This window comes from Bombina bombina, chromosome 1, assembly GCF_027579735.1.
Source record: "Bombina bombina isolate aBomBom1 chromosome 1, aBomBom1.pri, whole genome shotgun sequence".
Taxonomy (NCBI): domain Eukaryota; kingdom Metazoa; phylum Chordata; class Amphibia; order Anura; family Bombinatoridae; genus Bombina; species Bombina bombina.
The window spans coordinates 1,361,867,653-1,361,894,576 of record NC_069499.1 but is presented as its reverse complement, the minus strand read 5'-3'; positions in this window follow the sequence as shown (position 1 = coordinate 1,361,894,576).

The window sequence follows — 26,924 nt, the reverse complement described above, 5'->3', positions numbered from 1 at the left end:
AACTGTCATTTAAGGCATTTGATAATTTTGCTTTATATGTTGTTTTTTTCTATTACATATTGCAAGATTTTTCGTACACTGTTCCTGTTTCAAAACATGCTGAGGGATTCCTGTTGACTGAGATCAGTCCTACCAAAGCTAAGTTCATTTATTTTAAATGTTATGAATGTTTATCTTTAGCTATGGTTTGTAATAAGTTATCATGATAAACTTTTACATGCAGAATCCATTAGTATTTATGCTTTATGTATTGCTATTCTTTTTACATCTTACGTACAAGATATACTTAGAAAATGTATAAGAATATTTTTCTGATTCTATTTTAAAGGCTTTGTCTGACATCCCGCCTTCTAATAAAATTTTTAGGTCTTTTTCAAACTTCCTTTTTAGTTGATGAAGTTTCAAAATGACCAACAACATACTGAATTATCCTTCTCTGATGGTGTTTTTTTCTCATTCAGAATTTTTTCTTCATGAGATATTGACACTAACAAATCTACTTTTTTATTTTTTAATAGAGTACATTTGTTCTTTGTTCAAAAGGTGTTGATTATTTTGGATATTGAAGTAACTAGTTCTTTTGATTTTAAAGACTAGCTATCATTTAAATTCTGCTTATTTATCTTCTGTGGTTTCTTCAGAGGTTTTTTTCCAGTTCCTGATACTAGGGAATGGAATAGGCTGAGAATTTTCTTTTAGTCCTTCTTTAAGGTTTTTAAATTGTATTCTTTGCCGGCAGTTAGTTTTCAGTTTTGAGGAAGATTCCCCAAGTTAATGGGGCTATCTCTACTCCTGCTAAATATACTATTATTCTTATAGCAAATAGTATTTATTTTTTTCCTTCAGATGGTTGTATCTTATTTAAGGAAAATTATTTTCAGATACTTTTCTTAGACCTGTAATTTATATGGCTGATGTTGCAATTGCTTCATCTTTCTGGTTGGATACTTTAAGATCAAATATCGGATTATGATTTGTTTAGCATTGGTAAAAGGACAAAATCTACTACTCATCTGGAGTTCAGACTAAGTGCTTTTGCATTGTCTTGTTTTCTTGCATTTGTTGATTGTGCAAGTCCAGTATGTTGACTGGTCCTTTAACTTAAATTAACATGCTAATAATTTCATTTGTGTTGTCATTTTATTAAATATTTTCGCAAATGAGGTTTAATCTATGTCTTTAGCTATTTTAGCTAGAAGAACTTTGTGATTTCAATCTTGTAATGCTAATTTGATTTCTAAAATCCATATTTCTTTTTTCCAAGATAATCAATTATTTGGTTCATAATTGGATTCAATTCTTTAACTGTTACTATGGGCTTTAAGATTGAGTTCTAAGACTAATACTTTAAGCTTATATTAGTTTTCTGTTCTTACTAAGGAATGGAGTCCTGAATTCTTCCCCAAGTAACATGTTTATAATTGGAAGTTTTTTTTTCATCATTCAATTAAGCCTTTTAACAGTCTGCTCCCCAAATTTGCATGTAGGTGCGGTTCTTATTCCAGCTTGGCTGGTAGGGGGCAGGTTAAGACTTTTTTGAAATTTGTTTGGTTCTATTCGGTCCAAACTTCTTAGAATGCGAGCTCAATCTGATTGGCTGATTGGATCAGCCAATCCGATTGAACTTGAATCTGATTGGCTGATTCAATCAGCCAATCAGATTTTTCCTACCTTAATTCCGATTGGCTGATAGAATCCTATCAGCCAATCAGAATTCGAGGGACGCCATCTTGGATAACGTCATTTAAAGGAACCTTCATTCGGACTTAGGACGTCGTTAGAAGAGGATGGATCCGCGTCGGCTGCTTCAAGATGGTCCCGCTCCGTGCCGGATGGAAGAAGATAGAAGATGCCGTCTGGATGAAGATGTCTACCGGTCCGGATGCCCTCTTCTTGCCGGATAGGATGAAGACTGGTATTTTTCACCCTATATGTAACTAGACACTGTTTACTGTCATTATGACATCATAGGCATTACAGGTCTTTTACATATTGCGATGTGAATGTAATGTTGAACAGATGCACATGTATATACATGTTGTTTTTAATTTGTCTTTTGTCTTATATATTGCGCCGCTATACAGATTATTTGTTCACTATTGCAGATGTTTGGGGTACTTTGTACCCTTATGCAATAAGTATGGAGATTTCTAATATTATGTATATGCGGTGTCATACCTATTAGGCAATGGCATAAATGTATTGAGTTATCACATTGTGGCCGGAAGAACCGTGCTTTGATTACATGTTGCCATGGCAACTTCGGCTCCACGATCTCACAGGGCGCATAGCTCAACGCATCCTGATGAACGTCAGACGCCGATTTTACTCACGGAGAATTGGCGGCATGTGATGTACTCAAACAGTATTTAGGTGGCGGTTTGGGGTAAGTTAACTATGAAGCTTTTAATATCTATTTTTGTCACATTTGATAAAGGTACAATGATGTACCGAAACGTCATGGTATTTTAATTGTCTTAATGGATTAATAAAAGGATTATATTCTAAAGACCAGTGAGTGCCTGCGTTCTTGGAGAGGATACGGATTTGGTTTGCAGTGCACCTTGGCAGCTGAATTGTGTAAGATAGTGCTGTCCTTTACCTGGACAATATTCATGCTTTTGCATTTGGGATAAGCACTCCGATTGTTTATACACACATGAACTGTGGACGTTGTACAATTGATACAAGGATATGCTAACAGTGATATTGGAAATTTCATATCTAACTTTTACCTGTTTTTAATTAAAATAATTGGAGGTGTATCGTTTACACATTACTTTATATTTATCTATATGTGATACTACAATTACCGGCTTACTACTTATGCACCTGCTATTTATGCACTAACTGTTAACTTCTGTTAAAGATGGCTGAATCAGCACATTTTGATAATCTCTATCATGATGAAGACTTCAATACAGAACCATTGGCCTTTACGGATGATGACGCAGAGAGGATCAGAATTAGTGATGAACTGAGTGAGTTGGGGGGTGACACCCCTATTAACATTTACCATAAATTGTTGAATTTAAGGAGGAAACAAATAGATTATCATCTACATGCAGTTTTTCTGTCTGGGTATCATAGGAAGAAATATATCCCTAGGGGATTTAGTGTAAAAAATATACCTACCGTAGGTCGTAATAATGTTGAATTCTGTAGGAGGTGGTGCTCCTTATTAAACAAGTGCTCCTATGACCTTATACTGTTGGTGATAGAGGAGGTCACTAGGTTGGAGAATAAGATTAAAACTGAAACTGAAATTATTAAACAAAATAGTATGCACATCCTGCTAGAGGATAAGAGTCAGGACTGGGTTACCAAACTGGATGGTCTAGTCAGTAAGTACAGCAGTGATCTCATTGCATTCAAAAATAAAAAACTTAATAGTGTAGAATCTGATTATAGGGAAAAACGTGTATATAAATGGCTGCATGGAAAAGATGACACTACATATAATAGACGGCGTCGTAACTTGCGCCCCAGAAATACACTAAGTATAGTAGATAGCAGTGGCGGAGATTCCTCAGGCCCAGAAGGTACCACCTCTAGTGAGGTTAATGCTGACAGTATCGAACATCCACAATCTTTTTTAGGAGTGGCGACACGTTCAGCAGCAAAACCACCAACTATTCCCAATGTAAGAAGAGAAGAGAGGGAAGAAAGATCAGAAGGGGGGGGCTACAAAAAAACCACCAGCAAGGAAAAAGTAGATATTATATTTAATCTTAGTAATAGACACCTAAGTGAAGCAGAAATATCCCTGCTAAATCGGGGTCTATCATTCATACCGACACCCAAAACAGATTCTTTTGATATGCTGGTGGATGTACATAAACTACAAAGGCAGCTGAAACTAAGAGATCATTTTAGAAATGACACATATGTCCCCACCCCATTTAAAAAGAAATCCACTTTTGAACCTGCAAATACACACAACTCTATCAGAGGATACACACAGGCTCTGAGCCATGACATCAAACAGATACCACGACAAAAGATATATTCCAACATGAGTAAATCTGAATCACAGGCACTGATAGACCTGAAAAATGACACATCTATCATTATCCGCCCAGCGGATAAGGGGGGATCTGTTGTCATTTTAGATTACACAGATTATAGAAATGAGGCACTTAGACAGTTAAATGACGGTCATACCTACAGGAAATTATCTAGTAACCCTACATTAACATACAAAAGGGTTATTGATAGATTTTTGCAGAATGGCTTTGAGGCAGGCATACTCAGTGAACAAGAGCTTACATTTCTTGTCACTGATCATCCAAAGGTACCTGTGCTCTATTTACTGCCAAAGCTGCATAAAACCTTACAAAATCTACCTGGCAGACCGATTGTGTCTGCCAGGGGATCGATATTATCCAGTTTGGCCATATACATTGACTCGCACCTCCAGCATGTTGTTAAGCATACTGAATCCTATTTAAAGGACTCTCCAGATATGATCCGTGTCCTCAAGGGATATGTTGATTTGCGTGATGATGACATGCTGGTCACTATGGATGTTGACAGCCTCTACACGGTTATACCTCATTATGAGGGTGTGGAGGCTGTCAGGTCCATGGTGACTGGCAATATATTTTACCATGGTCCACCTATTGAATTTCTCTGTGAGATGCTGACGTATTGCCTTGAGAAGAATTATTTCAAATTTGAAAATGACTACTTCTTACAAATAGCCGGTACAGCCATGGGTTCGAATGTGGCACCCACTTATGCGAATCTCTACATGGCGTGGTATGAGCGTACATTGATGCGGCCACATGAAAATAGTAGCATCATGTATTACACACGCTATATTGACGATGTGTTTTTGGTGTGGAGAGGAGGTGAATCAGCATTACTTAAGTGGTTGTCACATTTGAACACCATGGCCAGTCCGATTAGATTTAAATTGGAATACAGCACAGTATCTGTGCATTTCTTGGATCTCAATATTTTCAAGGTTGATGCAGAGGGTACAACTCGATTTGGCACCTCTCTTTACACTAAACCAACTGACCGCAATTCCTTGTTGGATGCGAGGAGTTTTCACCCTCTGCATCAAAAGAAGGGGATTCTCACCTCCCAACTCACTTGTGTCATCAGGAACAATAGTGAGTTGCCTATGTTGCAACAACAACTGAATGAAATGGATGCCAAATTAGTGGAAAGAGGCTATACAAAAGAGATGGTTAAGAAGGCACGGGATGACCTCATGGATCCTACCAAGTTGGGAAAGAGGCAACTGACAAAGAAGTCAGATCCTGAACAGATCAACATGGTTACCACATATACACCAGATTCAAGACACCTCACTGAGGCGGTCCGGAGACACTGGCCAATGGTAGGCTGTGATCCTACACTACCATTTGGAAGGGTTGCTGCCCCAGAATAGCATACCGAAGAGCAAATAACCTAAGGGATATACTTGTTAAATCAGATCCGATAAGAAACTATAAAAAGGATACCTGGCTTAAACCTATGAAGATGGGCAGCTTTCCCTGCTCAGGATGTGTTACCTGCAATGGTATGCTTAGGGGCAATTCCTTTCAGCACCCTCACAGCAACCAAAGGTTCGACATTAGGCATCGTCTTACATGCACCAGCATATATGTAGTGTACATGATCATTTGCCCATGTTCCAGTGTCTATATCGGCAAAACTGTAACAATCTTTCGCGAACGCATGGCAAATCATCGATGTGCGATACGGGAGGCCCTTCGCACTGGCGAATCGGAACAGCCAGTAGCTAGGCATTGTATCCAACATAAACATGCGGTCTCTAGTTTACGCACAATGCTTATAGACCATGTGCCCCCCCTTCTGAGAGGAGGTGACAGAGGAAATCTTTTGCTACAATGCAAAACCAAGTGGATCTACAGGCTGAATACCATCTCTCCATATGGCCTCAATACCTCTCTGGACTTTAGCCCTTTCTATTAAACATTACTTTTCTTTGTAACAAGATATCAGTAAATATATCCTTCTTGCAAATGTACAAGGGACTCTCATCAAGATACAGAATGGCCCTCACATATTGTTCCTAAGTTTCTACCATATAACTAGTAGGCATGAATGTAGACCGGTATTTTTCACCCTATATGTAACTAGACACTGTTTACTGTCATTATGACATCATAGGCATTACAGGTTTTTTGCGATGTGAATGTAATGTTGTACAGATGCACATGTATATACACATTGTTTTTAATTTGTCTTTTGTCTTATGTATTGCGCCGCTATACGGATTCTTTGTTCACTATTGCAGATGTTTGGGGTACTTTTTACCCTTATGCTATAAGTATGGAGATTTCTAATATTATGTATATGCGGTGTCATACCTATTAGGCAATGGCATAAATGTATTGAGTTATCACATTGTGGCCGGAAGAACCGTGTTTTGATTACATGTTGCCATGGCAACTTCGGCTCCACGATCTCACAGGGCGCATAGCTCAACGCATCCTGATGACGTCAGACGCCGATTTTACTCACGGAGAATTGGCGGCATGTGATGTACTCAAACAGTATTTAGGTGGCGGTTTGGGGTAAGTTAACTATGAAGCTTTTAATATCTATTTTTATCACATTTGATAAAGGTACAACGATGTACCGAAACGTCATGGTATTTTAATTGTCTTAATGGATTAATAAAAGGATTATATTCTAAAGACCAGTGAGTGCCTGCGTTCTTGGAGAGGATACGGATTTGGTTTGCAGTGCACCTTGGCAGCTGAATTGTGTCAGATAGTGCTGTCCTTTACCTGGACAATATATATATATATATATATATATATATATATAGCAATATCCGTTCAACCCCTAAAGGTAGAGAAACGCTTCACTCTCCGGTCTATTCAAAAATCCTTTATTAGGTATCCAGCATCAAATGACAAATCTCCCAAACGTTTTGATACCAATTGGTATCTTTATCAATGGGTAATCAGAACATATCTATCCCAAAAGAAGGTTCCTAATACTAACCACAAACCACTCACCTATATACACCTGTAAAGCGTCCCTGTCACTTCCGGTGTATCAGAAGCCGCCCCACCACGTGCATGCGTCCAGGAGTTAGCTAACCGCATGGCTAATTAGCATATTCAGTCACGTAATGACGTTTGCGCTCCAACCGCGCATAGTTACTCCTGCTAATGCGCATGTCCGGGTGGCCGGAGTTCCGATGACACCGGACTAACTATTACAAGTATAACTACTCTAAAGTGCAAAAACTAACTATACCAAATTAAAATCTATAAAAATATTATAACTACCTGAGTTCTCAAAACAGACTTTGTTCCTTATATTTACAACATCTTAATGTATTAATAAGATACTTTGCATCTTTATATACAGTTTGCTAAGCTAATCACTGCCCCTTTATTATCCTATCCATAATCTCCAAAATGTCTATTTACTGGATAAAGTATGTTATATTACAATTATCAATAAAACATATAGCTTCTATGCCAATTGGAGTGCAGTAAGAAACTTTGTTATGGCCACCGCAATACACTGAACACCATACTTTCAGAGACTTTGTGAACACATATATTCTGGACCAGTCTATCTTCCTAGATGTTGATGACCTAGACTGATAAATCATGGACATCTCACTTAAAGGAAGACACCAAAGTCCATCTGTACATTCAGACCCTTACGGGCCACTGTGTCCAGACGATAAATCCAGGAGGTCTCAACTTGGAGTAGTTTCGTGTTCCTATCTCCTCCCCTTCGTAAGGGGGGCACATGAAATTTGATAACACAGGTGCAAACCAACCTGGCCCGGGATGATCAAGTATCTCTGCTACAACCACATGATCCTACTGATAAGGTGGAAAACAATAGCGATATCATTAACTTTGTAACCACGTTCAACCCCGTGTCCAAGATATTGTCTGAGTCTGTCAAGAAGAACTGGGACATTATTAATACTGACAAATCACTACCATTCCTGCACACATCAGCCCCACGGATGGCTTATAAGAGAGCACCCAATTTGAAGGATCTACTGGTCCATAATGACCCTGTGAAGTGCTATGAAAAAAGTACATGGCTGGATAACAGGAAAAAAGTTGGCTGCTATAGATGTGGGGATTGCACTATGTACAATAGTATGCTAACAGGGATGTTCTTTCACCACCCACACACTGGGAGAAAATACAAGATTTTGCACAGATTGTCATGTATGAGTACGTATGTTGTATACATACTAATGTGTGCATGTTCGCTGGTCTATGTGGGGAAGACCTCAACTACATTTCGTGAGAGGATGGCCAATCATCGCCATGCGATTAGACAAGCGATAGACAAGAAAACATCTGATCAACCGGTTGCCAGACATTTTCTCCAAGCTGGGCACACAGCGGCTAGTTTAAGGACTATGCTTATTGATCATGTGCCCCCCTTACGAAGGGGAGGAGATAGGAACACGAAACTACTCCAAGTTGAGACCTCCTGGATTTATCGTCTGGACACAGTGGCCCCTAAGGGTCTGAATGTACAGATGGACTTTGGTGTCTTCCTTTAAGTGAGATGTCCATGATTTATCAGTCTAGGTCATCAACATCTAGGAAGATAGACTGGTCCAGAATATATGTGTTCACAAAGTCTCTGAAAGTATGGTGTTCAGTGTATTGCGGTGGCCATAACAAAGTTTCTTACTGCACTCCAATTGGCATAGAAGCTATATGTTTTATTGATAATTGTAATATAACATACTTTATCCAGTAAATAGACATTTTGGAGATTATGGATAGGATAATAAAGGGGCAGTGATTAGCTTAGCAAACTGTATATAAAGATGCAAAGTATCTTATTAATACATTAAGATGTTGTAAATATAAGGAACAAAGTCTGTTTTGAGAACTCAGGTAGTTATAATATTTTTATAGATTTTAATTTGGTATAATTAGTTTTTGCACTTTAGAGTAGTTATACTTGTAATAGTTAGTCCGGTGTCATCGGAACTCCGGCCACCCGGACATGCGCATTAGCAGGAGTAACTATGCGCGGTTGGAGCGCAAACGTCATTACGTGACTGAATGTGCTAATTAGCCATGCGGTTAGCTAACTCCTGGACGCATGCGCGTGGTGGGGCGGCTTCTGATACACCGGAAGTGACAGGGACGCTTTACAGGTGTATATAGGTGAGTGGTTTGTGGTTAGTATTAGGAACCTTCTTTTGGGATAGATATGTTCTGATTACCCATTGATAAAGATACCAATTGGTATCGAAACGTTTGGGAGATTTGTCATTTGATGCTGGATACCTAATAAAGGATTTTTGAATAGACCGGAGAGTGAAGCGTTTCTCTACCTTTAGGGGTTGAACGGATATTGCTATATGTTTTCTACGCAGCACCCCGGCGGATGCCTTATGTCACAGTGAGTGCACCTGTTTGGATATTTGTATATATATATATATATATATATATATATATATATATATATATATATATATAAAAACACATATGTATAGAAATATGTAAAAACACTTTTATACATATGTAAAAACACTTTTTCCCCCAACACATGACATCTCACATCTTTGAGCCTTTATAACTATTTATTGCAATTATTTAAGAAATATTTGTTATGATGAGTGTAACTGTACTTTTAAATGTATTTCTTTCATGTAATTAGCAAGAGTCCATGAGCTAGTGACGTATGGGATATACATTCCTACCAGGAGGGGCAAAGTTTCCCAAACCTCAAAATGCTTATAAATACACCCCTCACAACACCCACAATTCAGTTTTACAAACTTTGCCTCCCATGGAGGTGGTGAAGTAAGTTTGTGCTAGATTCTACGTTGATATGCGCTTCGCAGCAGGTTGAAGCCCGGTTTTCCTCTCAGAGTGCAGTGAATGTCAGAGGGATGTGAAGAGAGTATTGCCTATTTGAATACAATGGTCTTTCTCTAGGGGATCTATTTCATAGGTTCTCTGTTATCGGTCGTAGAGATTTCTTCTCCTACCTCCCTTTTCAGATCGACGATATACTCATATATACCATTACCTCTACTGATTCTCGTTACAGTACTGGTTTGGCTATCTACTATATGTAGATGAGTGTCCTGGGGTAAGTACGTCTTATTTTTTGTGACACTCTAAGCTATGGTTGGGCACTTTATATGTAAAGTTCTAAATATATGTCTTTAAACTTATATTTGCCATGATTCAGGATAATCAGTTTTCCTTTATTCAGACTGTCAGTTTCATTATTTGGGATAATGCATATGAATAAATATTTTTTCTTACCTTGAAAATTTTCAATTGACTATTTTTCCCTGCGGGCTGTTAGGCTCGCGGGGGGCAGAAAATGCTTCATTTTATTGCGTCATTCTTGGCGCGAACTTTTTTGACGCAAAATTTTGTCATTTCCGGTGCCGTAGTTGACGCCGGAAGTTGTATTCAGTTACTGGCCTTTTTTTGGACGCATGTGTATTCAGATGATTTTTTGCGCCAAAAAATGTGGGCGTTGGTTTCGGCGTCAGAGGATGTGGTGTCATACTTGGCGCCAAAAAATATGGGCGTTGTACTTGGCGCCAATAATGTGGGCGTCATACTTGGCGCCAAAAATGTGGGCGTCTTTTTTGTTCCACTTTTTTCTCACATTATTTAAGTTTCATTTTTTTATTGCTTCTGGTTACTAGAAGTTTGTTATTTTGCATTTTTTTCCCATTCCTGAAACTGTCATTTAAGGCATTTGATAATTTTGCTTTATATGTTGTTTTTTTCTATTACATATTGCAAGATTTTTCGTACACTGTTCCTGTTTCAAAACATGCTGAGGGATTCCTGTTGACTGAGATCAGTCCTACCAAAGCTAAGTTCATTTATTTTAAATGTTATGAATGTTTATCTTTAGCTATGGTTTGTAATAAGTTATCATGATAAACTTTTACATGCAGAATCCATTAGTATTTATGCTTTATGTATTGCTATTCTTTTTACATCTTACGTACAAGATATACTTAGAAAATTTATAAGAATATTTTTCTGATTCTATTTTAAAGGCTTTGTCTGACATCCCGCCTTCTAATAAAATTTTTAGGTCTTTTTCAAACTTCCTTTTTAGTTGATGAAGTTTCAAAATGACCAACAACATACTGAATTATCCTTCTCTGATGGTGTTTTTTTCTCATTCAGAATTTTTTCTTCATCAGATATTGACACTAACAAATCTACTTTTTTATTTTTTAATAGAGTACATTTGTTCTTTGTTCAAAAGGTGTTGATTATTTTGGATATTGAAGTAACTAGTTCTTTTGATTTTAAAGACTAGCTAACATTTTAATTCTGCTTATTTATCTTCTGTGGTTTCTTCAGAGGTTTTTTTCCAGTTCCTGATACTAGGGAATGGAATAGGCTGAGAATTTTCTTTTAGTCCTTCTTTAAGGTTTTTAAATTGTATTCTTTGCCGGCAGTTAGTTTTCAGTTTTGAGGAAGATTAACCAAGTTAATGGGGCTATCTCTACTCCTGCTAAATATACTATTATTCTTATAGCAAATAGTATTTATTTTTTTCCTTCAGATGGTTGTATCTTATTTAAGGAAAATTATTTTCAGGTACTTTTCTTAGACCTGTAATTTATTTGGCTGATGTTGCAATTGCTTCATCTTTCTGGTTGGATACTTTAAGATCAAATATCGGATTATGATTTGTTTAGCATTGGTAAAAGGACAAAATCTACTACTCATCTGGAGTTCAGACTAAGTGCTTTTGCATTGTCTTGTTTTCTTGCATTTGTTGATTGTGCAAGTCCAGTATGTTGACTGGTCCTTTAACTTAACCCTTTAAGGACACAGCTTTCTGTTTGCTCAATTGTTTTATGACGGAAAAATTCCGTCATATGTCCTTAAGAGGTTAAATTAACATGCTAATAATTTCATTTGTGTTGTCATTTTATTAAATATTTTCGCAAATGAGGTTTAATCTATGTCTTTAGCTATTTTAGCTAGAAGAACTTTGTGATTTCAATCTTGTAATGCTAATTTGATTTCTAAAATCCATATTTCTTTTTTCCAAGATAATCAATTATTTGGTTCATAATTGGATTCAATTCTTTAACTGTTACTATGGGCTTTAAGATTGAGTTCTAAGACTAATACTTTAAGCTTATATTAGTTTTCTGTTCTTACTAAGGAATGGAGTCCTGAATTCTTCCCCAAGTAACATGTTTATAATTGGAAGTTTTTTCTTCTTCATTCAATTAAGCCTTTTAACAGTCTGCTCCCCAAATTTGCATGTAGGTGCGGTTCTTATTCCAGCTTGGCTGGTAGGGGGCAGGTTAAGACTTTTTTGAAATTTGTTTGGTTCTATTCGGTCCAAACTTCTTAGAATGCGAGCTCAATCTGATTGGCTGATTGGATCAGCCAATCCGATTGAACTTGAATCTGATTGGCTGATTCAATCAGCCAATCAAATTTTTCCTACCTTAATTCCGATTGGCTGATAGAATCCTATCAGCCAATCGGAATTCGAGGGACGCCATCTTGGATAACGTCATTTAAAGGAACCTTCATTCGGACTTAGGACGTCGTTAGAAGAGGATGGATCCGCGTCGGCTGCTTCAAGATGGTCCCGCTCTGCGCCGAATGGAAGAAGATAGAAGATGCCGTCTGGATGAAGATGTCTACCGGTCCGGATGCCCTCTTCTTGCCGGATAGGATGAAGACTTTGGACCCTCTTCTGGACCTCTTCTTGCCGGATAGGATGAAGACTTCGGAGCCTCTTCTGGACGGATCGGTGATACCCGGCGTGGTGAAGATAAGGTAGGAAGATCTTCAGGGGCTTAGTGTTAGGTTTTTTAAGTATGTGGGTGGTGGGTTGTAATGTTGGGGGGGGGTATTGTATGTTTTTTTACAGGCAAAAGAGCAGAATTCTTTGGGGCATGCCCCGCAAAAGGCCCTTTTAAGGGCTGGTAAGGTAAAAGAGCTGTAAAATATTTATTTTAGAATAGGGTAGGGCATTTTTTTTATTTAGGGGGGCTTTGTTATTTTTTTAGGGGGCTTAGAGTAGGTGTAATTAGTTTAAAATTCTTGTAATTTTTTTTATTTTTTGTAATTTAGTGTTTGTTTGTGTTTTGTAATTTAGTGTTTTGTTTTTTTGTAATTTAGTTAAGTTGATTTAGTTGTAGATAATTGTAGATAGTTTATTAAATTTATTTATTGATAGTGTAGTGTTAGGTTTAATTGTAACTTAGGTTAGGATTTATTTTACAGGTAATTTTGTAATTATTTTAACTAGGTAACTATTAAATAGTTATTAACTATTTAATAGCTATTGTACCTGGTTAAAATAAATACAAAGTTGCCTGTAAAATAAATATTAATCCTAAAATAGCTACAATATAATTATTATTTATATTGTAGCTATATTAGGGTTTATTTTACAGGTAAGTATTTAGCTTTAAATAGGAATAATTTATTTAATAAGATTTATTTTATTTCGTTAGATTTAAATTATATTTAACTTAGGGGGGGTGTTAGTGTTAGGGTTAGACTTAGCTTTAGGGGTTAATACATTTATTAGAGTAGCGGCGAGGTCCGGTCAGCAGATTAGGGGTTAATACTTGAAGTTAGGTGTCAGCGATGTTAGGGAGGGCAGATTAGGGGTTAATACTATTTATTATAGGGTTTTTGAGGCGGGAGTGAGGCGGATTAGGGGTTAATACATTTATTATAGTAGCGGTGAGGTCCGGTCGGCAGATTAGGGGTTAATAATTGTAGGTAGGTAGCGGCGACAATGGGGGGGGCAGATTAGGGAGTAATAAATATTATGTAGGGGTCGGCGATGTTAGCGGCAGCAGATTAGGGGTACATAGGGATAATGTAGGTTGCGGGGATGTACGGAGCAGCAGATTAGGGGTTAAAAATAATATGCAGGGGTCAGCGATAGCGGGGTCGGCAGATTAGGGTTTAATAAGTGTAAGGTTAGGGGTGTTTAGACTCGGGGTACATGTTAGGATGTTAGGAAGTGTTTCCCCATAGGAAACAATGGAGCTGCGTTAGGAGCTGAACGCTGCTTTTTTTTCAGCTCAAACTGCCCCATTGTTTCCTATGGGGGAATCGTGCACAAGCACATTTTTGAAGCTGGCTGCGTCAGTAAGCAACGCTGGTATTTAGAGTTGCAGTGACGGTAAATATGCCTGTACGCTCCTTTTTGGAGCCTTACGCAGCCCTTCTGAGAACTCTAAATACCAGCGTTGTTTAAAAGGTGCGGGGGGGGGAAAAAACACGCGTAGCTAACGCATTTTTGCCGCAAAACTCTAAATCTAGGCGATAGTAAGCTAAGCCAAACGTGTACAAAAATATAGTATATAGTATGGAGTATAATTGAACCTCTACTCCCCTCCGGTGGTAGAAAATGGTAATTACATCTTCCAACAAAATATATAAATTTAAGTCTAAATTCCGCAATGTGGTATATTTTTATGTAAATGGCTCAAATAATTTATCTACACATCCATAGAACATTATTCAAGACAGCTAAAACTATATAAAACACAGAGCATGTGTGCAAATTGACCCATCACAAACATTGTGATGTGTAGAACAAATTAAGTAGTGAACAGTGCTAATATAGTTATAAAATGATTGTTTTAAGTAGGATGCACAAACACCTACATGGCCATTAGAACCAACATATAGGATTAAGATAACAATGCACATTACACAGCAAACTTTTTGCATGTAGTATAGCAAGTAAAGTAACTTTCCAACTAGGATGAGAGGTCAGCAATTTCACATATGTGTAGTACTAAAGCACAAACGATATGATCCTCCATCACATAGTAGGGGGTAAAAAAGGAGAAAATTAAACCCCATATGAGGGGCTACTAGAAACAATATTAGTCCAGGTCAAGTTTAGAAGCCTCCATGTTTCAAGCCTGAACGCTATCATCAGGGGCATATGAGATAAATATAAAGGTCAAAAGTGGATTATCATCAGTATGTCACCCCAATTCCAAGCCTCCTTGAGAGAAAAGAGCCATGTTTGGTTTATCCTACCCCAGCTCTAATGTCCTCAAAAAACTGTAGATAATCCTCTTGTCGCCACCAGGGTAGAAGATAAGATTGTTACACTTGGAAATCATCTTTGTGGCGTGCAGGGCTTCTTAAACGGAAGCAGGAGATTTTCAGCCTGTGCTTAGTTTCTAAGTTAGCAGCGATCCACCCCATAGCATTTAACAGCTCTGGGGGTACCTGGGAAGCTTTATCTCCGAACCCTCCTAGATTAACTCTGTGGGTGAAATACTCTCTGGTTAGGCTCTTAGTAGTAGCGCTCATTAGAAGGAGCTCTTCTGTGATCACTTTAACCTTTTGGTACCGCTCCTCCTTAGCTATTGCCGTATCAAAAGTGAATGGTGGAAACAGAAGTCCCTGAGTTTTCTCACTAACTGTGCTTGTATCTGCTGGGCTTAAATAAACCTCTGCTGAAGTTCCGGTGTCTTCTATGTAGCCAAGAGCTCTGTTTAAAACTGTAATGAATTTTAGATAGTGTGAGGTTAGGAGTTTGCTTAGTTCAGCTAAAAACTGCTGGGCGTTTTCCATAATTATTATTGTCCGGCGAAGGTGACAAAATGGCTGCCGTCTCTGTTGTGGAAAAATAATTCTCCGGTCTCAGCCCAACTCCGAAATGTATGCAACAGCTATTAATGGTCACCAAATGCTGGTTTGGAGTCAAACATGTAATCCTCTAACAAAATAAGGCTTATTGCATAGCAAGATCATATATTAGGTCGATTTTAGAGCAGTTAGTTCTGGAGCTCTGAAGATGTGCGGCCGTTCATGCTTGCTGCTGGCTCCGCCCCCCGAGATGTTCCATTTATACCTGAATGTAACGTCCTCAACTTCCTTGTCAGACTCTACAGGAGAATCTGAGGATGAAAGTTCACTCTCCGTACTAGACAAGGATTCAAAGGTTGTAATTGTCGGGCAGAAGGCCCAACCAGCAGAATCACTGGCTTTAGATTCCGAGGAACAATATTTGCGCTTACCTGCGCGTGGCAAAGCCGCCAACACTGCATATTGGAGCTGCGAGATGAAGTCTGTAGGCATTGAGTGCATGCCACCCTGAGTTAGAGGGGCAGGAGTGCCTACACTACTATTATGTAAATTGGGATACATGAATTGAAAGTGTGGAGGAGATTCCTATGGGCAAACTCCAGTATACTGATTGGTAGGGCCCATCATCAGAGACTGAGGGATCGGGCCAGGGGAGGCTACTGAAATTTGAGTACCAGGAGCAGCATAGTGAGACTGTAGAACAGTCATTAAATAGGGGCTGCAGAGCTTAGCTGGTGGACACACAATGTTCACTTTACACAATAAACATTTGTTTTTTTATCAATAAGCATCTTAGATGTTTCTCTTTCAGATTGAGCTTTACATCCCAAATGCCAGTAATGAAACCTGCTGCTATCCAGAGAATTCCACTAGGAACTATAAGGTAAAATTATCCCCTAAAGTTTAATATGGGTTATAACAGTACAGGGCACACTAACATATTACCGGAGAGATAATAGCCTCACTGCCCACTTTGTCCTCCAAGTTCTCCGGTTAGGAGAATCTCACCACCTCCTGAAGCAGCAGTTTAAGAAATCCGGCGGTCAGTCGCACTGCAGCTACCTAGATGGACTGCGGGAGGAAGAGGCGGAGTTGCGCCAAGCTGTCTAGCGGCAGAAAAAAATGTTCACTTCAGCCCACAGAAAGACAGTGACATAGAAGCGCTAATTGTAGTGGCGGGAGTGTCAAGGTCCTGGAATTCTCGACCGAGACATAGCTAAATGGTAACAGGGCTAATCCGCCTAAGCACCGGTTTCGAAAAGCCCTAAGACAGCATACACTGTAATAAAAGAACACACTGCGTTCCCCTCCTTAGTACAGGCATTAGCCCACAAAGCCGGAAGTGGTCTCAATGTATAAGCATATATAGCCCACACATCCCTCCATCAGGAAGCTATCCTGCTTAGTAGGAAATAAAAACTATTTACATGTGTGTAAGTCCAGAGATCCCAATACACAGGTCTTTCCACTGAAACTGACAGGCATAGGACACATATAGGAGTACATCATGTTAAAAGGAGGAGGCTCAGGAACTTCCCTGCGACCTCAGGTCTGCCAGTCCTGCATTCAAATATGAGATTAATTCTTTACCCTCTCTTCTAGGAACTATTCATTGAGGGTTAGTATTTGAATGACTCTTGCAGAGCACCTCTACATCTCTGGCTATATCTCATAGACGACGAGGCAAAGAACTACTGGGAGGGAAGGGGAAGTAGGAGGGATAGTTAAGATCTTTGCTTGGAGTGTCTGCCTCTGTAATATACCTCTGTACCTTTAACTGCAACTTCCAGCCCTCTCCAGACTTAACCTATTTAAGGCAAGTTCACTCCTAACTCATTGCTTGAGTAATTTTGCTAAGTGTAAGGCAACTTCCTAGCAACTCCTCTCAAGCCTTCGGTAGTTCTGTGAAGTCTGCTACAACTACTTACCTTTCACGCTGAACCAATTCACCTCACAGCCTATCAGCTCTCTACAGCTTCTAAGCTGCCACACTGATCCTCAACAACATACAACCTGTCAGCTGTTTTGTGAACTCTGCATCAGAAGGAAATCATCACCAGACTCTGCTCTCCTTTTCTTCTCTTCTCATCAAAGCAGTAACACAGAGGCAACTTTACCTGACGAACATTCCACGCTAAGTATTTGCTCCTCTCTGCTAATACCGCAAGTATACCCCTTCATATTCTTGTAAAGACTGCCTTATCTGCAAGTATTATACTGTTGCATTCTATGTATTGTCATTTATACAGACACTGGGGCCTAGTTATGAACGTGTCTACTTTTCCTGCCTTCGCCGGCCCAATACGCCCGCCTAAGCTCGCCTCACATCGCCGCCGCGGACCTGCAAAAATTTGCCTAAGTTATCAAAAAAGCTGTCAAAAAGCTGCGCACCAAGTACGGGGCGATGAGCAGCGGACTGTGAGAGTTATCACTCATTCGATCTCGCTGCTCTTCGGCTTTTTCACAGCTTTCTTGCTAGCCTGTCACTAAGCACCCACACTATACTATACTGTTCTACCCCCTATACCGGCGCCCCCGGAGCCTCCCGTAACTCAATAAAGTTACTAACCCCTAAACCGCCGCTCCTAGACCCCGCCACAACTCTTATAAATGTATTAACCCCTAAACCGCCGCTCCCGGACACCGCTGCCACCTACATTATACCTAGTAACCCCTATCCTGCTCCCCCTATACAGTCGCCCTCTATAATAAAGTTATTAATCCCTATCCTGCTGATCCCGCACCTCGCCGCAACTAAATAAATAGTTTAACCCCTAAACCGCCGCTCCCTGACCCCGCCGCAACCTATATTAAATTTATTAACCCCTATCCTGCCCCCCCTACACCGTCGCCACCTATAATAAATTTATTAACCCCTATCCTGCCCCCCACTACACCGCCGCCACTGTAAGAAAATGATTAACCACTAAACCTAAGTCTAACACTAACCCTAACACCCCCCTAACTTAAATATTAATTAAATAAATCTAAATAATATTTCTATTATGAACTAAATTAATCCTATTTAAAACTAAATACTTACCTTTAAAATAAACCCTAATATAGCTACAATATAAATAATAATTATATTGTAGCTATCTTAGGATTTATTTTTATTTACAGGTAACTTTCAATTTATTTTAACTAGGTACAATAGCTATTAAATAGTTATTAACTATTTAATAGCTTACCTAGCTAAAATAAAGAGAAATTTACCTGTAAAATAAATCCTAACCTAAGTTACAATTAAACCTAACACTACACTATCTTTAAATGAATTAAATAAATTAACTACAAATAACTACAATTAAATACAATTACATAAACTAACTAAAGTACAAAAAAAAAAAGCTAAGTTACAAAAAATAAAAAAAATAGTGAAGACGACTAAAGGTAGGATGATCTTCAGGGGATTAGTGTTAGGTTATTTTAAGGGGGGTTTGGGTTAGATTAGGGGTATGTGGGTGGTGGGTTTTAATGTTGGGGGGGTTGTATTTTTCTTTTACAGGCAAAAGAGCTGAATTCTTTGGGGCATGCCCCCACAAAAACTGAATTTATGCTTACCTGATAAATTACTTTCTCCAACGGTGTGTCCGGTCCACGGCGTCATCCTTACTTGTGGGATATTCTCTTCCCCAACAGGAAATGGCAAAGAGTCCCAGCAAAGCTGGTCACATGATCCCTCCTAGGCTCCGCCCACCCCAGTCATTCGACCGACGGACAGGAGGAAATATATATAGGAGAAACCATATGGTACCGTGGTGACTGTAGTTAGAGAAAATAATTCATCAGACCTGATTAAAAAACCAGGGCGGGCCGTGGACCGGACACACCGTTGGAGAAAGTAATTTATCAGGTAAGCATAAATTCAGTTTTCTCCAACATTGGTGTGTCCGGTCCACGGCGTCATCCTTACTTGTGGGAACCAATACCAAAGCTTTAGGACACAGATGAAGGGAGGGAGCAAATCAGGTCACCTAAACGGAAGGCACCACAGCTTGCAAAACCTTTCTCCCAAAAATAGCCTCCGAAGAAGCAAAAGTATCAAATTTGTAAAATTTGGCAAAAGTGTGCAGTGAAGACCAAGTCGCTGCCTTACATATCTGGTCAACAGAAGCCTTGTTCTTGAAGGCCCATGTGGAAGCCACAGTCCTAGTGGAGTGAGCTGTGATTCTTTCAGGAGGCTGCCGTCCGGCAGTCTCATAAGCCAATCGGATAATGCTTTTAAGCCAAAAGGAAAGAGAGGTAGAAGTCGCTTTTAGACCTCTCCTTTTACCAGAATAAACAACAAACAATGAAGATGTTTGTCTGAAATCTTTAGTAGCCTCTAAATAGAACTTTAGAGCACGGACAACGTCCAAATTGTGTAACAAACGTTCCTTCTTTGAAACTGGATTCGGACACAAAGAAGGTACAACTATCTCCTGGTTAATATTTTTGTTAGAAACAACTTTAGGAAGAAAATCAGGCTTAGTACGCAAAACCACCTTATCTGCATGGAACACCAGATAAGGAGGAGAACACTGCAGAGCAGATAACTCTGAAACTCTTCTAGCAGAAGAAATTGCAACCAAAAACAAAACTTTCCAAGATAGTAACTTAATATCTATGGAATGTAAGGGTTCAAACGGAACCCCTTGAAGAACAGAAAGAACTAGATTTAGACTCCAGGGAGGAGTCAAAGGTCTGTAAACAGGTTTGATCCTAACCAGAGCCTGAACAAAAGCTTGAACATCTGGCACAGCTGCCAGTCTTTTGTGTAGTAAGACCGATAAAGCAGAGATCTGTCCCTTTAGAGAACTTGCAGATAATCCTTTCTCCAAACCTTCTTGAAGAAAGGAGAGAATCTTAGGAATTTTTATCTTATTCTATGGGAATCCTTTGGATTCACACCAACAGATATATTTTTTCCATATTTTATGGTAAATTTTTCTAGTTACAGGTTTTCTGGCCTGAACCAGAGTATCTATCACTGAATCTGAAAACCCACGCTTTGATAGAATCAAGCGTTCAATCTCCAAGCCGTCAGTTGGAGGGAGACCAGATTTGGGTGTTCGAATGGACCTTGAACAAGAAGGTCCTGTCTCAAAGGTAGCTTCCATGGTGGAGCCGATGACATATTCACCAGGTCTGCATACCAAGTCCTGCGTGGCCACGCAGGAGCTATCAAGATCACCGAGGCCCTCTCCTGATTGATCCTGGCTATCAGCCTGGGAATGAGAGGAAACGGTGGGAATACGTAAGCTAGGTTGAAAGTCCAAGGTGCTACTAGTGCATCTACTAGAGTCGCCTTGGGATCCCTGGATCTGGACCCGTAGCAAGGAACCTTGAAGTTCTGACGAGACGCCATCAGATCCATGTCTGGAATGCCCCATAATTGAGTTATTTGGGCAAAGATTTCCGGATGGAGTTCCCACTCCCCCGGATGAAATGTCTGACGACTCAGAAAATCCGCTTCCCAATTTTCCACTCCTGGGATGTGGATCGCAGACAAGTGGCAGGAGTGATCCTCCGCCCATTGAATTATGTTGGTCACTTCTTTCATCGCCAGGGAACTCTTTGTTCCCCCTTGATGATTGATATAAGCAACAGTCGTCATGTTGTCTGATTGGAACCTTATGAATTTGGCCTTTGCTAGTTGAGGCCAAGCTCTGAGAGCATTGAATATCGCTCTCAGTTTCAGAATGTTTATCGGGAGAAGAGACTCCTCCCGAGACCATAGACCCTGAGCTTTCAGGGATTCCCAGACCGCACCCCAGCCCACTAAACTGGCGTCGGTCGTGACAATGACCCACTCTGGCCTGCGGAAGCTCATTCCCTGAGACAGATGGTCCAGGGGCAGGTACCAACGGAGTGAATCTCTGGTCTTTTGATCTACTTGAATCATTGGAGACAAGTCTGTATAATCCCCATTCCACTGTTTGAGCATGCACAGTTGTAATGGTCTTAGATGAATTCGTGCAAAGGGAACTATGTCCATTGTTGCAACCATCAATCCTATTACTTCCATGCACTGCGCTATGGAAGGACGAGGAACAGAATGAAGCACTTGACAAGAGCTTAGAAGTTTTGATTTTCTGACCTCTGTCAGAAAAATCCTCATTTCTAAGGAATCTATTATTGTTCCCAAGAAGGGAACTCTTGTTGACGGGGACAGAGAACTCTTTTCTTTGTTCACCTTCCATCTGTGAGATGTGAGAAAGGCTAGAACGATGTCCGTATGAGCCTTTGCCTGTGACAGGGACGACGCTTGTATTAGAATGTCGTCCAAGTAAGGTACTACTGCAATGCCCCTTGGTCTTAGAACCGCTAGAAGGGACCCTAGCACCTTTGTGAAAATCCTTGGAGCAGTGGCTAATCCGAATGGAAGAGCCACAAACTGGTAATGTTTGTCCAGAAAAGCGAACCTTAGGAACTGATGATGTTCCTTGTGGATAGGGATATGTAGGTACGCATCCTTTAGATCCACGGTAGTCATAAATTGACTTTCCTGGATGGTGGGTAGAATCATTCGAATGGTTTCCATTTTGAACGATGGTACCCTGAGAAATTTGTTTAGGATCTTCAAATCCAAAATTGGTCTGAACGTTCCCTCTTTTTTGGGAACTACGAACAGATTGGAATAAAATCCCATTCCTTGTTCCTTTATTGGAACTGGGTGTATCACTCCCATCTTTAACAGGTCTTCTACACAATGTAAGAATGCCTGTCTCTTTATTTGGTTTGAGGATAAGTGAGACTTGTGGAACCTTCCCCTTGGGGGTAGTTCCTTGAATTCCAGGAGATAACCTTGAGAAACTATTTCTAGCGCCCAAGGATCCTGAACATCTCTTGCCCAAGCCTGAGCAAAGAGAGAAAGTCTGCCCCCCACCAGATCCGGTCCCGGATCGGGGGCTACTCCTTCATGCTGTTTTGTTAGCAGTGGCAGGCTTCTTGGCCTGCTTACCCTTGTTCCAGCCTTGCATTGGTTTCCAGGCTGGTTTGGGTTGTGAGGCATTACCCTCTTGCTTAGAGGATGCAGAATTAGAGGCTGGTCCATTTCTGCGAAAGGGACGAAAATTAGGTTTATTTTTAGCCTTAAAAGACCTATCCTGTGGAAGGGCGTGGCCCTTTCCCCCAGTGATGTCTGAAATAATCTCTTTCAAATCAGGTCCAAATAAAGTTTTACCTTTGAAAGGAATGTTAAGCAATTTTGTCTTGGATGACACATCCGCTGACCAAGACTTTAGCCAAAGCGCTCTGCGCGCCACAATAGCAAACCCTGAATTTTTCGCCGCTAATTTTGCTAATTGCAAAGCGCCATCTAAAATAAAAGAGTTAGCCAATTTAAGTGCGTGAACTCTGTCCATAACCTCCTCATATGGAGTTTCTCTACTGAGCGACTTTTCTAGTTCCTCGAACCAGAACCACGCTGCCGTAGTGACAGGAACAATGCATGAAATTGGTTGTAGAAGGTAGCCTTGCTGTACAAAAATCTTTTTAAGCAAACCTTCCAATTTTTTATCCATAGGATCTTTGAAAGCACAACTATCTTCGATAGGAATAGTAGTGCGTTTGTTTAGAGTAGAAACTGCCCCCTCGACCTTGGGGACTGTCTGCCATAAGTCCTTTCTGGGGTCGACCATAGGAAATAATTTCTTAAATATAGGGGGAGGAACAAAAGGTATGCCGGGCTTTTCCCACTCTTCATTTACTATCGGCTAGATTTAGAGTTTGGCGGTAGCCGTGAAAACCAGCGTTAGAGGCTCCTAACGCTGGTTTTAGGCTACCGCCGGTATTTGGAGTCAGTGATTAAAGGGTCTAACGCTCACTTTTCAGCCGCGACTTTTCCATACCGCAGATCCCCTTACGTCAATTGCGTATCCTATCTTTTCAATGGGATCTTTCTAACTCCGGTATTTAGAGTCGTTTCTGAAGTGAGCGTTAGAGCTCTAACGACAAAACTCCAGCCGCAGGAAAATAGCAGGAGTTAAGAGCTTTCTGGGCTAACGCCGGTTCATAAAGCTCTTAACTACTGTGCTCTAAAGTACACTAACACCCATAAACTACCTATGTACCCCTAAACCGAGGTCCCCCCACATCGCCGCCACTCGATTAAATTTTTTTTAACCCCTAATCTGCCGACCACCACCTACGTTATACTTATGTACCCCTAATCTGCTGCCCCTAACACCGCCGACCCCTATATTATATTTATTAACCCCTAATCTGCCCCCCTCAACGTCGCCGACACCTGCCTACACTTATTAACCCCTAATCTGCCGAGCGGACCTGAGTGCTACTATAATAAAATTATTAACCCCTAATCCGCCTCACTAACCCTATCATAAATAGTATTAACCCCTAATCTGCCCTCCCTAACATCGCCGACACCTAACTTCAATTATTAACCCCTAATCTGACGACCGGAGCTCACCGCTACTATAATAAATGGATTAACCCCTAAAGCTAAATCTAACCCTAACACTAACACCCCCCTAACTTAAATATAATTTAAATCTTACGAAATAAATTAACTCTTATTAAATAACTTATTCCTATTTAAAGCTAAATACTTACCTGTAAAATAAATCCTAATATAGCTACAATATAAATTATAATTATATTATAGCTATTTTAGGATTAATATTTATTTTACAGGCAACTTTGTAATTATTTTAACCAGGTACAATAGCTATTAAATAGTTAAGAACTATTTAATAGTTACCTAGTTAAAATAATAACAAATTTACCTGTAAAATAAATCCTAACCTAAGTTATAATTAAACCTAACACTACCCTATCAATAAATTAATTAAATAAACTACCTACAATTACCTACAATAAAACCTAACACTACACTATCAATAAATAAATTAAATACAATTGCTACAAATAACTACAATTACATAAACTAACTAAAGTACAAAAAATAAAAAAGAACTAAGTTACAAAAAATAAAAAAATATTTACAAACATAAGAAAAATATTACAACAATTTTAAACTAATTACACCTACTCTAAGCCCCCTAATAAAATAACAAAGACCCCCAAAATAACAAAATGCCCTACCCTATTCTAAATTAATAAATTTAAAAGCTCTTTTACCTTACCAGCCCTGAACAGGGCCCTTTGCGGGGCATGCCCCAAGAAAATCAGCTCTTTTGCCTGTAAAAAAAAACATACAATACCCCCCCCCCAACATTACAACCCACCACCCACATACCCCTAATCTAACCCAAACCCCCCTTAAATAAACCTAACACTAAGCCCCTGAAGATCTTCCTACCTTGTCTTCACCATCCAGGTATCACCGATCCGTCCTGGCTCCAAAATCTTCATCCAACCCAAGCGGGGGTTGGCAATCCATCATCCGGTGGCTGAAGAGGTCCAGAAGAGGCTCCAAAGTCTTCCTCCTATCCGGCAAGAAGAGGACATCCGGACCGGCAAACATCTTCTCCAAGCGGCATCTTCGATCTTCTTGCATCCGGTGCGGAGCGGGTCCATCTTGAAGCAGCCGACGCGGATCCATCCTCTTCTTCCGTTGTCTCCCGACGAATGACGGTTCCTTTAAGGGACGTCATCCAAGATGGCGTCCCTTGAATTCCGATTGGCTGATAGGATTCTATCAGCCAATCGGAATTAAGGTAGGAAAATTCTGATTGGCTGATGGAATCAGCCAATCAGAATCAAGTTCAATCCTATTGGCTGATCCAATCAGCCAATCAGATTGAGCTCGCATTCTATTGGCTGATCGGAACAGCCAATAGAATGCGAGCTCAATCTGATTGGCTGATTGGATCAGCCAATCGGATTGAACTTGATTCTGATTGGCTGATTCCATCAGCCAATCAGAATATTCCTACCTTAATTCCGATTGGCTGATAGAATCCTATCAGCCAATCGGAATTCAAGGGACGCCATCTTGGATGACGTCCCTTAAAGGAACCGTCATTCGTCGGGAGACAACGGAAGAAGAGGATGGATCCGCGTCGGCTGCTTCAAGATGGACCCGCTCCGCACCGGATGCAAGAAGATCGAAGATGCCGCTTGGAGAAGATGTTTGCCGGTCCGGATGTCCTCTTCTTGCCGGATAGGAGGAAGACTTTGGAGCCTCTTCTGGACCTCTTCAGCACCGGATGCCAGGACGGATCGGTGATACCTGGATGGTGAAGACAAGGTAGGAAGATCTTCAGGGGCTTAGTGTTAGGTTTATTTAAGGGGGGTTTGGGTTAGATTAGGGGTATGTGGGTGGTGGGTTGTAATGTTGGGGGGGGTATTGTATGTTTTTTTTTACAGGCAAAAGAGCTGATTTTCTTGGGGCATGCCCCGCAAAGGGCCCTGTTCAGGGCTGGTAAGGTAAAAGAGCTTTTACATTTATTAATTTATAATAGGGTAGGGAATTTTTTATTTTGGGGGTCTTTGTTATTTTATTAGGGGGCTTAGAGTAGGTGTAATTAGTTTAAAATTGTTGTAATATTTTTCTTATGTTTGTAAATATTTTTTTATTTTTTGTAACTTAGTTCTTTTTTATTTTTTGTACTTTAGTTAGTTTATGTAATTGTAGTTATTTGTAGCAATTGTATTTAATTTATTTATTGATAGTGTAGTGTTAGGTTAATTGTAGGTAATTGTAGGTAGTTTATTTAATTAATTTATTGATAGGGTAGTGTTAGGTTTAATTATAACTTAGGTTAGGATTTATTTTACAGGTAATTTTGTAATTATTTTAACTAGGTAACTATTAAATAGTTCTTAACTATTTAATAGCTATTGTACCTGGTTAAAATAATTACAAAGTTGCCTGTAAAATAAATATAAATCCTAAAATAGCTACAATATAATTATAATTTATATTGTAGCTATATTAGGATTTATTTTACAGGTAAGTATTTAGCTTTAAATAGGAATAAGTTATTTAATAAGAGTTAATTAATTTCGTTAGATTTAAATTATATTTAACTTAGGGGGGTGTTAGTGTTAGGGTTAGACTTAGCTTTAGGGGTTAATACATTTATTAGAATAGCGGTGAGGTCCGGTCGGCAGATTAGGGGTTAATAATTGAAGTTAGGTGTCGGCGATGTTAGGGAGGGAAGATTAGGGGTTAATACTATTTATGATAGGGTTAGTGAGGCGGATTAGGGGTTAATTACTTTATTATAGTAGCGCTCAGGTCCGCTCGGCAGATTAGGGGTTAATAAGTGTAGGCAGGTGTCGGCGACGTTGAGGGGGGCAGATTAGGGGTTAATAAATATAATACAGGGGTCGGCGGTGTTAGGGGCAGCAGATTAGGGGTACATAGGGATAATGTAAGTTGCGGCGGTTTACGGAGCGGAAGATTAGGGGTTAATAATATAATGCAGG